The 14,439-nt window shown below is 43.3% G+C and overlaps 1 long non-coding RNA gene across 1 annotated transcript; it reads right to left on the bottom strand.

Annotated features, from left to right (window-relative positions):
* Window positions 1-1,269: 1,269 nt before the first annotated feature.
* On the bottom strand, window positions 1,270-4,648 carry LOC142768735 (uncharacterized). The gene is made up of 3 exons (XR_012885418.1): window positions 4,524-4,648; window positions 3,620-3,742; window positions 1,270-1,516 (listed from the first exon to the last, which is right to left on the bottom strand). It is a non-coding gene; the product is annotated as an uncharacterized LOC142768735 (long non-coding RNA).
* Window positions 4,649-14,439: the final 9,791 nt, after the last annotated feature.

The following is a 14,439-nucleotide window of genomic DNA, read 5'->3' as shown; positions in this document are numbered from 1 at the left end:
GTCGCGTACGTAATGCAACCATCTCCCTCTGTCACGTCTGTCTCATGCCCGCATAACCATGGTTAGTTCTTTGCGGGTATGCGCGACATGTGGTTCGCCGTCAACATCAACCTGAAAACAGTAAGTACACATTAAAAGCTTTATAAGAGACGTCACATGGGTTTAGCAAAAGAAAATAAAACAGAAATAAGCAACTTGTTTAAGCTGTTGATTTTAATCAAGCAGGAAGACGTATTTAGACATGCGTTCCGCAGGCAGGATTGTGCCACGCAATCCGTAAAATCCCGACACCAGCCTTTAGTTCAATAAAAGCTAAGTAAGGAACAGACGGGTGGCAAACAACCATTCGGGTATCTCAACAGGCATCTCGATTTGTTGTAAAACACTTATATATAGTGAACTGTAAGGATTCAGCTTCTCCGGTGGACCTTCTGAACTGTGAGTGGTGATTTTTATCCTTCATTGGCTATGCGAGACGGAAGTGCTTTTTTTTTTTTTTGGCTCTTGTGCAGGCAATTCAAAACCTCCACGAGACCAACAAAACTCGGAGCAGATATCACCCTTAGCCCAGTTCCCACTTCCTTTACGTCACTTACTTTTCCTATGCGCTTTGCTTGCAGCCTTATTTATGCCTTCCGCTCGTAGTGATGTTGCGCGAGACAGATGCCTTTTCATATCTTGACAGAAGAGCCTTAATGTCCGTGAGTGCTGACTGCGAAAGCGTGCACTGCCATTCTTGCACGAGCTGCTAGGCGCCCCCTACCGTCACAGTCTGATGACCCAGTGCTGGTGAATGAATTATCCGGGGTAAACAACGAGCCTTGCATCCGGTCTCAAAAAAACTTTCCACGAACGTCTCAGGAGGCCCTTCCATCCATCCACAAAAGCCTGCTTTCATCGGCGTATCTCGCGACGTCGTCGCCACGACTACCTTCTATCGACCCACGTGAGGGAGGGGGGGGGAGAATCTGGGGAATGAGCAGTGGGAAAGGTTAGGAGAGAAATGAAATGGTCAAATGGCATGCTGAGAGGCAGCTTAGAAGCCTCAATGCAGGCTAACGGAAATGGCTGGTTCAATTGTCACTCCTATAACGCTCCATTCTCAAAAAAAGTTTGAAGATTTCGCCGTTGAATGATGGTATGATATCACCATGTGAGCATATATAGTATATATTTTTCTTAACAATATATATACTGGTTAACACATATTACTTTAGGCTATTTCTTAATACATTAACCACGACTGCTTCCACAGAAAAGCTGCAGAGAGAGAGAAGTAAACGTTTATTTTTAAAACAGTGCCCCGAGCAATGCCCGGTGTCCTCCTGAGGTGGGAGGGCTCCTTAGTCCAGGAACCCTCTGGCTTCTACTGCCCTCTTGGCCCTGGCGACGAGTTGTTGGTCTTCCAGGCCCCGTGTGTGTATGTGCTGCTTTGCAGGCGACTCAGTATTACGCTTTCCTCTTTTGTCAGCTTTGGGTGTGGTGGAGGGTATACTTGTCGCTCCAGCCTGTAATGCTGGAGTAATGACGAGTAGGTGTTTTGAGAAGCTGTAGACAATTGAGGAAAACAAAAGAATTGTCCGTATTGTCGAGGAAAAAAACTTCGCAGATCCCACGTACTGTGGGAATCGATCATATGCAAAAAACGAAGGCCTTTGATATGTCACTGTCAAATTATAACAACGTAACGAGGAGGATGTGAATTTTGCCGTACACGACCTCCCTACCATGACTATGATGTTTGCGCCTGGCATTTGTGTTCATCGTCCATTCACGTCACGTAATACCAAATTTGTTATAATTGAAGTTAGCGAAACGGCCGCGAGCACATCATGAGCGTGGTATGTTGTCATGCTCTTAGATGACACGCATGGCATGATTGTCATTTTGCACCAGTCATATGCCTTCGCCATGCATTGGCGTCACGAAACAATGAATTTTCTATCTGTGAAGCTAGCAATACGACCGCGAGCTCACTAAGAGAGTAGCATGTAGTCATGTTATACATGACGTGTATGTCATCATCATCATGTTTGGACGCTTCATTTAATTTTGTCGTCCATTGGCGTCACGTAAATGCAAAATTTGGTATATGTGAAACTAGCGAAACGGCTAAGAGCGCATCATGAGCGTGACACTTAATCATGCTCATACATGACACGCATCTCAAGATTATATTGTTTCCACCGGTAATTTACCTTCGTAATGCATTCACGTCCCGTAATACGAAATTTGGTGTATGGGAAGCTAGCCAAACGACCGCGAGCGCACCATGAGCGTGGCGTGTATTCATGATTTACTTGACATGCATGCCGTGATTTCCACGTTAGAATCTGGCACTTATGTTTGCCGTGCCGTCATTGCATACCATACCAGTTTTGCGATTCGCATTGTCAACAAAAGCACCGCAAAATCATCACCACTACGAATTTAAAATCATGACATTCATGGCATACATGTCATGATTTTCATGTTAAGACTAGTCGCTTATGCTCGTCACACAGTCATGTTATTCCATACGAATTTTGGTATTCATAGCATAATCAAAACGCCCCGGAGACAGACAAACAGACAGACAGACACAGACAGACAGACAGACAGACAGACAGACAGACAGACAGACAGACAGACAGACAGACAGACAGACAGACAGACAGATAGATAGATAGATAGATAGATAGATAGATAGATAGATAGATAGATAGGTAGATAGATAGATAGATAGATAGATAGATAGATAGATAGATAGATAGATAGATAGATAGATAGATAGATAGATAGATAGATAGATAGATAGATAGATAGATAGATAGATAGATAGATAGATAGATAGATAGATAGATAGATAGATAGATAGATAGATAGATAGATAGATAGATAGATAGATAGATAGATAGATAGATAGATAGACAGACAGACAGACAGACAGACAGACAGACAGACAGAGACAGACAGACAGACAGACAGACAGACAGACAGACAGACAGACAGACAGACAGACAGACAGACAGACAGATAGATAGATAGATAGATAGATAGATAGATAGATAGATAGATAGATAGATAGATAGATAGATAGATAGATAGATAGATAGATAGATAGATAGATAGATAGATAGATAGATAGATAGATAGATAGATAGATAGATTCAAAGTCGCCTTAGTTCGCCAAGAAGTGCTTCGCATTTAAAAGCTTCAAGCACATATGTGCCACAAAAATTGGGCAAGCCCCACTGCTCTGAGCGTGAAACAATGCATCTGGAGGGAACAGAAAGCTACAAAGAGCACACGTTACGACAGTGAGCATTGTTAGTTTGAATACGTGAGTGTGCTGGCGATGGTACCATCAGCGCCTCGTGAAAGCCATCGTTAGATATCACGCATATGTGCAGAATGTGCGCTGCGATACGCTCTTTCCACCACGCAGACCTAAAGATGTGAAGGGCGAAAGAAAAAAAAACTAAAAAATTCTGGAAAAAGTTGTTTTTTTTTATAGCTTATAGAAACTTCCATGGGGTAAAAAGTACAGCAATAATGCTTAAGCTACACCAAGCGTTGAACGTGAAACGTAAAAATGCCACATGACACCAAAAAACCAAAACGACAATTGACCACTCACCTTCGACATCCCATAAAAAGTCAGCTCCGGCGTCAGCTTAACTTGTCCTAAAGGGATACTGACACAAAATTTCGGGGCCGAGATAGCCTGCGGTGTCGATTCTCGTGAACATTCGTATATCATCTGCAAGAAATCAACAGCGAATACAGCTTGGAAGGTATTTTAAATTAATTTTGAAGTTAGCGTGAGCGACCGACTCCATAGCGCTATAGACACCCTCGGAGGTGACCCCGAGGTGACCCCCTACTTCCATCACGTCACCACGCTGTGGTCAACAAAACAAGTTATGATGACATCGTAGCCGCCATTTTTCTTTGGCTGCGTTAGTTCCCGAAGTCTATATTTCTCGGCGGCTGGTTGCGAGAGCGTAGTCGTGGCGCATCCTTAGAAAATTTTGTGTTTGGCGAGATTCCCGTGCCGTTTCCTATTCGAAAGTAATTCTTGATGTGGATCGTGCGGAAATTCGTCACAGTTCTGTGTGCTGACGTGGTCAAGAGTTGCACACGCTAGGTGGTGACAGTTGCACCCAGTTTTTGAAACTCTCAAACCGAAACTGAAACTGATTGATGATGAGGGGCCTGCAACTAATTATTTGTCACGTGCTGCAGCAAATATTGTGTCGTGTCATGACTAACAGCCCTACAACAACGCATTGCAGCAGAAAGACGCGAGGCCAAATTTTTAGTGTCAGTACTTACTCCTTTAAAGGGATATTGAACAAAAATTTTTGACGCCAATATTTTCAGCCAAATCAATAGACGGCATCCTGAAAGTGATAGAAACAGCATTCATTCTAGGCAGAAAGTACGAGAAAATAATTATTCAATGCCTTTCTCACAAAATTTTGCGTCTAGTGGCTGCGCCGTGAACTAGATGATGTGACGTTTAGAGACATCAAACTCACCGCTAACTGGCGAGGCAACAATGCCAGTCAGTGCCCACGTGCCTCGACTCGCTCATCTTCCATTCCGGTTCCGAATTCGGTACGAACAGCAACAGCAGTGAACAATGCTTCCGGCTGGGGCAAAGTGACTGTGTTTTTGTGGAAGGGAAAGAGTGGAGTGAAAGGACAGCTAAATGAAAGGAAGAGGAGGGCAAGAACAGGTGCATCCTGCATGCGCCTCGTTGAGTTCGGCGTCACTGCTGGCGCAGCCGCCGTGCGCTCACAATACATGAAAAATACAACATAAAATACGAAAAAATGCGGAAAAAATACGTTCAAAAATACGGAAAATAAACTCGGTTTATCAAAACACGGTTTATCTTCCTAGTGAAATTGCAATGTTTCGTCAGTTTTTTCAAGTTTTGTTTTTTCAGCATCCGTTTAACGTAGCTTCGTCATTCGGGTATGGTCACGTTGGGAGTGGTTTCTTATGTTCCGGTACCCGTTATTGTGCAGTTTTTACTTTCTCTCGTACACTTCTGCTACCTGCGGTGGAAGTCTGCTCATAAAGCCATGCGCAAGCAGATTCGGCAATGTTTGGGCTAATTTCTGACGTTTGGATATACTACACGGTCGAAGCGAGTAGTGGCGGGAAACGGGGACTCACGGCCTGTAAACACACTAACAGAAGCTACATTTTTCCCAATGCAACATCTTCACATGATGAAAAAAGCTACGTAAGAGGTCAGTGATACAAGCGAAGGAAGGAGGAAAAAGATGGATGTTATTTTTTATTATTTTTTATTTGAAACATTACCCGCAGCGTTGCCTTAGGCATTATTGCGGGGGCCACAGTGCCTCATAGAATGAACCCGCAGTCCAACTAAACTTGGAGCCAACTAAACCAGCTGGTAACATATTCAATTCGACAATGGCTTGCGGAAAAAAAATAATTTTTAAACAGATCCGTCCTGGGGTTGTATGGCCATACTTCAAATTTGTGTTCATGAGGACAGGATTGATGATCAGCTGGTTTTAAATATTCTGAAGGAATAATGCCTGTTTTCTTGTTATAGAGTGAATAAAATAGTTTCGATTTTAAATACGTCTTTGATCTTGTAAGTATTGCCAATTAAGTTCTGTTTTAGTACATTGGGAGCTTTCAGTTCGGTCATATTTTCCCGGAACAAATCTTGCTGCTATCGGCTGAATGCGCTCTAGTGCATGGGATGCGTTTCACTTTGTGAAACGCATCCCACACAGGACAGGCATATTACAGTATTGGTCTGACATAGGCGTAATATGCGGCTTGTTTAACCTCCTTGGTTACATGTTTAAGATTTCTTTGTAAAAAGCCTAGGGCTTTTCCAGCTCTGCTGTGTACACTGGCTATATGTTCAGACTGCGGAATGTGTTAAACTCTAGCTCCAGTGATACTGAATCTGCATAAAAGTTTGGACTTCATCTTTTTACCATCGTAATCAGTGTCTCCATGGTCGAAATCACGGGGAAATAAAAATTTTTGGGTTTTTTGATCTGTCTGCTGTAACAATACCTTCAAGCCGCACCCATTCACATAGTGCTAAATGAGTTCGCGGTGGTGCTTCTGGCCTGCGATTGACCTGTTCAATGCTGTAGTCGTTTGCGAAAAGAGAGTAAGCACTTGATTTCTATTATTCAGATTACGAAAGCTATTGCTTTTGACACTTGGCTCTAAACTAAAACCATATGGCAATATGTTAATCTCATGTGCTAAAGAAAAATTGTTCATTTCTATTTCTGAAAAAAAAAATTTGGAACAAAACGCGGTAAAAAGGTTTTTTTTTTTCAACTGCTCAAAATTTTCGGAAATATTGCATCTTTACGTGCACCACGTCCTACATACGGTGGTTCGTCGTAGGCTAGCCGTATTTTTTTCTGCTAAGCAGATGGATGCTGCATTTTAACTTATTTTCTTGTCTGCAGTTTTTTTTAACAAAGAGATGAAATGTAAACTGTTTTATACTCATTTTTGCATGCAAGCACCAATTTTAATCTAGATGGACCTTTAAATGCAACGCTTTCCCGACAAAAATGCGGCCAGCAGACGATGAACAAGCGTATGCATGACGTGGGGCGCACGATGTGGAGAGCGCATCGCCGAGCACATGCTGCGCATGTGCAATGTTTTCCACGACGGGTGTTTCGCAGCCCTCACAGTGCTCTTAGCCGCGCGCTCCCGCGTTAACCCTAACATGCTCACCGTTCTACAAAGCGCTGACCAAGGAGGTTTTAAAAAAATCGCTGGAGTGGAAATTCTTGCCCACGAATGAAGCCGTGCCAATCGTAAGCATCTTACTAGGGGCATGATCAGCTGTTGACGGTTGGCGATTGAGAATGAGCGTTTTCCTCGCACCCCCAACGAGTTTAACGTAGCAACTTTTTAGGGTGAGATAGTGCTCAAAGTGTGTCCTCGTGTTATTAGTTTTCTTTAGTAAGCTGCCAAGTGAAGGCAAATTTTATCGGAGATTAAGCCACCCATACTATACTCTGCGTATTATTTCTTCGGGAACAACTGTCTTTTAATTTAAAATAACGTAGCTTTTAGACCAACAATTGAAAGCCGCTTGATCTCAAAGTGGGCACCACCAGAAAATAGCATGTTTCTGATATCTTTGGAGGGTAAAAGCTGGCTTCAACACTGCTGGCAAAGCATTGTGGGAGCTTCCACTCCAGCAATTTTTTTAACCTCCTTTGCGCTGACTTACAAACGAGATTATTTTCACGAGACACGCAATGAATAAAAATAACGATGAGGTTTTTTTGTTGTTCTTTTTGCCACACTACAAGCAAACCGAAATGCGTGACTATCAGGTTCTGCGCTTATACAGCAACACTAAGCTCGCGAGAAAACTATAGCGGCCATCATCATGTTCGTCGGCCGCCTGATAAGTATGGCGTGTTCAGGTGCATGTGCAAGCCCATGAGCTTTGTTCCTCGTGCGGCGTGCTCCGCGGTTTAAAAGGGAATAAAGTGCATAGACATGCACGTTTTAGAGACCAAGGCGAGGTTCTCGATAACTATGCGTGTTGAGGCAAGCGAAGAACAAAGAACTCGTTCAGGCCAAATGCACGAGCAGAACTGAACTTCTTTTTTTTTTCTTCTAACCTTGAAGCGCACTGCATGAGGATCAAAGCGCACAGTCCTGCATATGCACTTGAGCGTACCATGATTAACATGCGGCCGATGGAGATGATGATGACCGCTAAATAAAATTCGTTTTGGACAATGGGAGGAGAGCTCACAAATTCTTCTTTTTGTGTGTGAATTTCAAAGGCAACCAGAAGCACTCATCTGAGCCTATCTGCATACAGGCTTAACACGTTGCACTCTTCGATTGAAGGCCGGCATGCGCTGTCAGGAACATTCGCGCCTAAAGTGCTCCCGGTAGAATTTCGTGCACGTGTTCAAGTAGGCCACTGTCGAGACAATGCCCCACCTGTCCTATATATTATACATGTGTAAGAACGTCCGGTCGCATGTTTACTTCCGTTATCTTTAACAACGAGGTAGTTCGAATCCTCTCAACCCTCAAAGGAATCAAAGGCAATACAACTTTCGCACGTCTGAACGCTCGTTTGTGAAAGTAGTGTCAAAAAGAAGTATTTCCGTTCAGTCACACCGCCAACGATCAGGCACTGACTCACTCGACTCGCTCACCGCGCGATTCTGATCACGAGCGTCTTCCTGAATGGTGCTCTGCTCTGACTCAATGTGTTGCATTCGTTGAGTCGACCCAGAAAAGAACAGCCAATATGTCTCTTCTCAACAGTATACCTGTCATATCCGCAACTGTTCTTGGCAAACATACGGTTTTGTGGTGATCTTTATTTTAATATCTGACAAAACATATTATTTATTTGATGCGTGGTCAGTTTTTACATGCAACCAATGTCATTTGATGCATCTTAGTTTCTAAAAAGTTAGTGAATTTAATACACACAAACGACATACACACTATATTTTGAGGTAGCGCTTTTGTCCATTCGAAGTAAACAGCCCATGTACGTTGAAGCATCTCAAGATAAAAGTATTGGTCGATGTGTCCTTGAAAAACAGAACACGCCGTATCAGCGCCGACTTCTGAGTGAGTGAGATGTTTCTTCAATTCAACGTTGTATGGTCGGCAACTGCTGCTACCACCACATATACTTGAGATGGGATCTGAAAATCACAATGATGCAAAGATATAAGCAGCTCACATGGACACAAACAAAAGGCGATACACACAAACTTCACTGTTGGTAAGATAGCGAATGAAGCGGCTACACACTGATGTCGCTATTGTACACTTGACTTAATTCAAAGTCTATACTACGGAAATTCTACCGGACATCTAGAAGCACTTCATATAAGACTCATTTAGTTAGAGGCAACAATATGGAAAAGCAATGGAGGACTACAGGATCTAAAAGCTGTCATATAAAGCTGAAATGGAGGTGGAATACAGTATAGCCTATCTAAGACTTCATTCGGAAATCGTTACGATGTTAGAGAAAACCAGATAACCTTGTGGCGCAATAATAGCTCTGCATAATGTTGGTATGTCTAGTCACTGTTGGCTCATGCTGTATAATTATTATAAAATCATTACAGCAAATTTATAAACAAATATGCACAATTATTGCCATACACTGCCCCGTGATATCACTTTCCAACAAACATAATGGAGGTTAAGAGAATTCGATAGCATATTTTGTGAATATTGACTCATCCTGTAGACATACTAATGACATTTACTCCTACCCTTCCTAACTGTCACAGAAAAGATGAGCTTAGCTGACATGTATGACTACAAGCCTAACGGTGGTTATGAATATCCCGAAAATGAACTGGTAAGCATTAATTTTACGGCCTCCGGTGGGCACGCGTAACTGAGTCTCGCCAGTATCGGGCTCTCTATTGCTATCAGGTTTTGCTCCGCCTGTGGTATTTCTCATGGCGTTATTCGTGCCTCAATTTCACCAGGTTCCGTCTGCAGTGTTTCAACACCTGACTCAGCTTCTCTGCCACTAGCATGTCATCTATTTAAACCTGAATCAGTGTCCGGTACTCCTTGAAAGCTGGCTTCTGCGCGCCTCTGGAAAATTGTTGGACTCGACGTCACATCGAAAGCCCGTTGGACCAGATTTGTTTCTGTCACGTGTTAACCACAAGAAGCTTCTTCACATTGTCATCTAAAGGTACATCACTGTAAACGGCTTTTCGGTTAATTGTAAAGAACACTTCACCACCATTTAAGTTAGCAAGTATTGGCTTCAATTTTGCGCAATGGATATTTTTTATATGGAGACTCTAAAGTAACGGCAGTGTCGTATGGATGATTTTTTTCTTTACTACCGGAACAAGAGACATTGCATGAACAGCGCAAGCCACTGGCGTTAAGATTCCGCTCTGAAGAAACGGCTTCTTTGATTGCATAAGGCATGGCGTCTGCATTAGAGAAACAAGGTTCCACAACTTCCCACAAGCGTAAAAAATGGGTAAACCTGTGATTAATCCTGGACCTGCCGAAACAAGTGCTGAAATTCGTCTAGTAACTGCTGCACTTGAACATGGTCCACAGAAGGGGATGGTCACCGAGGGCCGCCTTGATTCTTGCGGCGAGAATCTGCCATCCGCGCGGTTCGAAATCTTTGATCGCATCTCCACACAAAACCTGGTTCGCATACCAACGGCAACACGGCAGCTACCAGTGGGGTCCACCCTTATGTTATCGAGACGTTGAGTTTACCCTTGAATGAAGTTGACAAAGGAAGCAAGTCACTGGTGAGGTAATGTTTGGACGCCGAGGCCCAAAAATGATGGTTCTTGGTGTAGGTGTATCCTACCATGATTGTTAGAAGAAACGTGTGTTTGCTTGAATTCGGAGAGCCACGTCATCGCATTTCACGATGTGATAAATTGGCTAGACCATGTTCAACGGTACCGCTTGCTCGTTGAGCAGAAAATTGTTTGAAGTCGTTATTGTTAGGCCATCATCCTTGCAGCGGAATTCCTTGTTTTGCCGACATTGGTGCTGCTACCACACACGAACTAGGTGCCCTTGCCTCTTGCAGGTGAATCATTTGACAGAACAGAACTTCCATTTAGCCGCTGTATGACCACTTTTGTATGTGCACGCCTTTTCTTGTTGCCAGTCTCCTCTGCTTGTCGCCTCTCGTAGAGACGCAAGCCTGGTTAGTTGGCATTGCGCTTCACCATCATAGCGTGCACATTGTCTGTGTTTCCCGTTTGCCGAAGCCATATGGTTCCCGTTTGCCGCAGCCATCTTTGCAGCACGCGCTGCCTATTTCGTGTACCTCCGCGTAAGTCCCGCCTTTGCGAACAGTTTCCAACAAACATTTACGTCACGCACCCTGCGAAATATGTGGTCCCTTAGCACCGTGTCGAGTACATCACCGGTATTGTACTTGCTCGCAATCTTCCGTCTTATTAAGACTATAGATTCATTGCAGGCACTCCTTCAAGCTAATTCTGTGTGAAGAACTTGTCTGATTCTTAGATTTCAATGCATGTTGCTGGAAATCTTCACAGCAAGTACTTCACAGCATTATCGCAATTCAGGTTCTATATATTCAAGGGCGCGCAGCTAATGACTCTATTGTCTTTATGCTTAGCGCCGTGTCGAAAATTGTCCTGCGCTTCTTCTTGTCCGTGACGTCGTGAACCGTGAACTATGCTCCGAAACGCAGCCGGTAAAGCTTCCAGTTGTTCACCTCATAAGTAAAAGCTGGTGGTACCGCGCGCACGGCCTTCGTCGTAGTGTGGCCCGCAGTTGAACTGCCTCATCGTTACTGAAGCGAGCTTACAACAACAAACAACGTTTATTGGGAGCGAGGTTTTTCATACCCCCTGAAGGGTCTGCGCATACAACGTGAGCAGTGGCAATGACATGTGCCAACGTTGATGCATCAGTTCTAATCCAGAGCATCACGTCATAATGCCTTGCGTATCAGATGGTCTATACGTCAATGGGCTCTGCACCTAAACTTGTTCATATTACCTTTTCTTTTTTTTACTTTCTACGTTCATTCAGTGTAGGTCCTGATCATAGCTGTAAAATCAGTGAAAGAGAAGTATTCAGTATGTATACGTTTTCCGGGAATCGGTATCAGTGCTATCTGCAGCGCAGGTTATCAATCACTAGCAACGACATTGACCTATTATGCTGACTGCACTGATTAGTCAGAATGAATTTTATAACAGTGCGCCGGGTTACGATGTATACATGCTAGTTGCTCTTAATGAGCACGAGGACGACATAGCTCGGCAGCGCTCAGCGGAGCGCCGGTGCATACGTATCATGGGGGTGCATCGAAACAACGTACAACGTCGCGCGGCTCTTGCTATATTAGATGCCAAGCATGTTATGAGTAGTAAGTAATGGTTCTAGAAGAACGTAAGAATGCATCTAATTTCAGTCAGCTTGATCGGCGACACGACGCATTGCCTTGTAGAGTATGGGAGAAGGGGGTGAGAACAAAAAAGAGCAGAAAGGTAAAGAAGAGAGAGCACCTGCCGCACAGAAGCAACAAAAAGAAGAGACAGGGAATGTGGGATGGGGGGCATGGTCGAACGAGTTCGATGACGGAGCACCCCTCGGGGAAAACTACACGTCGTCAGGAGGTTGGCGACGGCGGGCCGATTGGCGAGAGCTACGCTGGCGTCGTATATACAGGGTGACAAAAGCATTCAGTACGCAATCCAGAAAGCAAGTCCCATGTTATGAGCGAGTTTGATCCGGTGGTGTCCGCGTTACACTGCGCATGCATGCACCTACTTTCTCTCCTACTATCCTCTCTCATGCAACCCCCCCCCCTCTATGTCTTAGAACGCCGACGCAGGCAGCGACTGCTAGCCTACACTCGCTCGCCCTTATCTCTCCTCTAGGTGTACCTCCCTGCGGTGTTTACACCCCATTGCGTACACGCGTAGCCTCCCCTCTCTCTCCTCCTATACACCCTCCCTCTCTCGCATTACAACACAGACGCAGGCAGGTATGCTAGCGAGTTTCTTAATTAAAGAATGGGCAGATCCCAGGTACAGTGGGATTCGATGCTATGCGAAGAACGAATTAGGAGGGTTGATATGTCACTTTAAAACGAGCACAACGTTATGAGGTGGACGGACGTAGTGCACAATAAACACAAGTATAAATGTTATGCGCCCTCACGTATCTAGATAAGATGCAAGTGCGTTGTTTATAGTAGCGTAACGATGGAACCACTAACGTTTGCAATACTGGTAGGCACGCAAATTATGCCGCACATGACTTCCATATGATGAGTATTATGTTTGCACGTGGCATTTCTGTTCGTCGTTCATTCACGTTACGTACCACCAAATTTGGTGTATTTGAAGCTAGCGAAACGGCCGCGAGCGCACTATGAGCGTTGCATGTAGCCATGTTCATCATAGATAGATAGATAGATAGATAGATAGATAGATAGATAGATAGATAGATAGATAGATAGATAGATAGATAGATAGATAGATAGATAGATAGATAGATAGATAGATAGATAGATAGATAGATAGATAGATAGATAGATAGATAGATAGATAGATAGATAGATAGATAGATAGATAGATAGATAGATAGATAGATAGATAGATAGATAGATAGATAGATAGATAGATAGATAGATAGATAGATAGATAGATAGATAGATAGATAGATAGATAGATAGATAGATAGATAGATAGATAGATAGATAGATAGATAGATACGGTTTAGCTCGCCGATGTTCCATAAGAAATGGTTCGCATTAAAATTTGTCTCTCACAGTCCTTGTGTAGATCAGCATTTAATGTATTGCTGTATAAATAACGCGAACGAGTAACAACTAAATCGTGTATCAGAAAAGACTTGTTACATTTCACACACTGTAAAATATCTGTGATACAAGAGGCAATGCCAACACAGTTTTCTCTTTCTATTGGATAACAGGAAGACTCATACTTATTGTCCATCCTTGCCGACACGTCAGAGAACCATTATAAAAACTAATTTTTTGCTCCATAAATTGCGTTGAGGACAGTGGCACGCACTTACCTTTTTCAGTCGCAGATTACATTGGTATTTCTCATTTTTCTTTCAATAAACCCACCACCAGCTGTCGTATAGTTTCTTTACACACACAGGAGCTGCACCAATATCAAAAACAGTGTTGCTTATTTATTATCTTAGTGCAACGTGGACGTGGCATACCGATGCCGAATTTCGTATAGCACGAGTGAATATGCACGCACGTCATTCAACGAGGACCACTCTTCTAAACAACTTTAAGCTGATGTGCGCAAGCTTTCTGCAAGTAAGTTGATTTGTGTGTATAATGTAATTGGAACGTATAATGAATCGCAGGCGATAATAAAGCATTACGTTGAGAAGTTGTCTCGCCCAGTTAGTTTAAGCTTGTGTCATTTATTTTTAGATCGTGAGTAATATATATATATGCCTTGCAGACTACACCATCTTCTCACATTGGGAAAGCACAGCTCTGTTCTAACTTGCACTTTTTGCTATTTCGGATCAGGTAGTGGTTTAATGTGTGACGATGTCCACCCCTGTAGCCGGTGTTAGCACGGAATAACAGAACAAAAACAGCAATTTTTTTAAAAAACTTGTTATAAAGTTGATATAAAAACACCACTAACTCTGCCCACTTCGCCTAGCACACAAAAAACAGTGCTGTGTTTCGCAGTGCAACCGTGTCTGTCTTGGAAAATTTGCTGCTGGACAGCTACGTAAACTTCTCAACTATAAAACATGAATGTGGCTTTTGATGCCCATATGCAATACGCTAGGTTTCAGTATATGAAGTAATAACTTTGCCACACAAGGCTGCTGATCGCGGAAAAGAGAACCCTCCGCTTGTTCAATGTCCAACCGCTT

The sequence above is a fragment of the Rhipicephalus microplus genome, chromosome 8 (assembly GCF_043290135.1).
Source record: "Rhipicephalus microplus isolate Deutch F79 chromosome 8, USDA_Rmic, whole genome shotgun sequence".
In the NCBI taxonomy this organism is placed as follows: Eukaryota; Metazoa; Arthropoda; class Arachnida; order Ixodida; family Ixodidae; genus Rhipicephalus; species Rhipicephalus microplus.
This window is presented reverse-complemented; position numbering and strand designations above follow the sequence as displayed.